Consider the following 2,304-nt stretch of genomic DNA (forward strand, 5'->3'; position numbering starts at 1 on the left):
CAAGCCTCCTGTCTCCTTCTTGACCGAAAGATGTAGCTGCCTGCCTCCTCTGTGAAGAGTTTTGTCTGATTTTATTTCCCAGGACTGTCCTGCTCCCCCATCTGCATCCTCTCATTTCAATACTCGCTACAAGCCGATGATCACGCCCAGTGTTCAGAGAGAAATTATCTTTGGAGGACTCAGACCCAGTCAGTCCATGTTGGACCCCTGGCACCTCTGGTCCTGTGAGGGGCTCTGAAAAGGTGTAGAAGGAGGGAATTAAAAGATCACGAGCGTTTCTGTCCTGGGCCCCTGCTTTGCCCCCGGTGCTGCTTAATCGTCCTCGGAAAGGGTAGCTTTCTTAGGTCGTGCAGGCCTCCAGTTAGAAACAAGGGTCATGCGTATCCGTGGTCCAGCAGTGCCCTTCACCTCCCTTGTCTGTAGAAGTTGACCGGAGAGGCTGGATCTGGGCAAGAGACAAAAATGAAGGGAGTCTTTCAGGCAGCTGGGAGACAGTAAATGTCGTGAAAGAATGGATTGGAGGGACAAAAGGTTTGGGGGCCCAGGGGTCTGGGCCAGCACCCTGGAATGCCATAGAGCCAGTGAAAAGCCGCCACTGGCGCCATCTGTGGGGGAAGCAGAGCGTAACAAGGGCTCCACGGGCATCGAGGACCAGAGAGGGCCAACTGTTGGATGGATAGAATCCGCCTCCCCACTGGCACGCAGGGTGTCCGGTGTCTGGAGGGATTTGGAGGCTTCTGTGAGTGACATTGAAGATGTTGGAGAGCAAAGGCCCAAGGTGTCACTTCCACTCAGGGCTTCAGAGCAGTTCTTCGCAGTTCAGTCATAGCCAGTGTGGTAGTTACGTCATCTGGTGTCAAGTTGAGGACGAGAGGGTAGGGGTGGAGTCTAGGCTGTCAATCAGGTCATAGCCAATGAGGCCTCTATGTAGGCATGGCCTTCTGAGAATTCTGGGAACTCCTGTCTTTTCCTCTTGGCTCACTACCTGGAAGACACTCTACTGACAAGACACATGGAACTACACTAGTGCCCTTAGCTGGAGAAGCCACCTGGAGACCCCTGCCAGCGCTGAGATGCTCACACCACCACTGGATTCAAAGACTTTCCACCCACTGGCCTGTGATCGTCCTGCATTCTGCGTCATTGCATGTGTTTCGTGAGTCTGAAGAGGACTCTATAGAGCATCAGACATAGGGGCTTTAGTGGATTTACAGGCTTGGATTGGACTGGGTTGGGATACTTTCCTAATGTACAATTACTATTTATATAAAACTCTCTCTTATACAGATATGAATTTCTATGGATTTGTTTCTCTAGCCTACCCTAACACAGCCAACAAAGAGAAACCAGGAGATGGGACTTTGTAAACTGTGGGTGTCCGGAACTCGGAACTAGAGTGGGAGAAGCTGCAGATGGAATCTCCCTCCTAGAAACCGAGGGTGATGTACCTGTGGCCTAGCAACTAAGGTTCTTGAATGGCAGAATCAGAAACAGTGGTGCCCAGCTCAGAGATGGTGGCTGATTGCCCCAGTGTGAATGTGTGTTGTCCTCCACAGCCCTGTAGTCAAACCCCCCACATCAGGTTCCTAAAGGACCACTGCACCGCTTTCGACTGTCCCGTCCCAGGGCCTCGAACCTTCATTCCGATTACTGTTCCAGTTCACCCAGATTTTACAAATTGAGATCTGCTCTGAATTTGCAAATCCATTGTGATTGAACTGGCTCAAGCATGTTTGCAGCCCTGCTGTCCCTCTATGGGGGGAGCTCAACCTCAGCATTTCAGGGGAGAATTTCCAAGAAGGCTACCTGTACATTCACTGCTCCGATTTCAAAAGGAACCCCCCCACCCCAAAAGGTTCCCAAGACCCTTGTGGGACCCTTGAGAGGCTCCAGGGAATTGGGGGTTAGAGACTGCATACAGAAGCCGAGTCAGTGTGGGAGTAGCTTGTGGTAGCTGTCGGCTCTGAAGCTAACATTTTTATCCATGTGGTTAGTCTCCTCCCTGCTCTCCTAGTTTTCCTGGCAACGTTTAATTTTAGAAAACTAATAGCAGTGCTATTCCCCAGAGTCCAAGAGGCAGCCTCGTCATCCTCCACTTCAGCCAGCCATTAGTGGGACGCTAATCGACTTTGACAAAAAGGAACACAATTGAACTACTTGCCTTGATTTTATCTTTCTGCACTTTCTCTCTCCCCCCTACGCTAGCTGCTCATTTTCATGTTGCCAGCCGGCCTATAAAATGCCAGGGAGAAGATCCAGGGGCATAGGATGTTCTGACACTCGGCAAGCCAGGCTATGTTCCCC

At 51.0% G+C, this 2,304-nt stretch overlaps 1 protein-coding gene across 1 annotated transcript in view; it reads left to right on the forward strand.

Annotated features, from left to right (window-relative positions):
* DGKI (diacylglycerol kinase iota) overlaps positions 1 to 2,304 on the forward strand; it is a 270,647-nt gene that overhangs the window by 144,986 nt on the left and 123,357 nt on the right. The window lies entirely within an intron of this gene.

The sequence above is a fragment of the Echinops telfairi genome, unplaced genomic scaffold (assembly GCF_000313985.2).
Source record: "Echinops telfairi isolate 266 unplaced genomic scaffold, ASM31398v2 ScPeMD7_23;HRSCAF=83, whole genome shotgun sequence".
Lineage (NCBI taxonomy): Eukaryota > Metazoa > Chordata > Mammalia > Afrosoricida > Tenrecidae > Echinops > Echinops telfairi.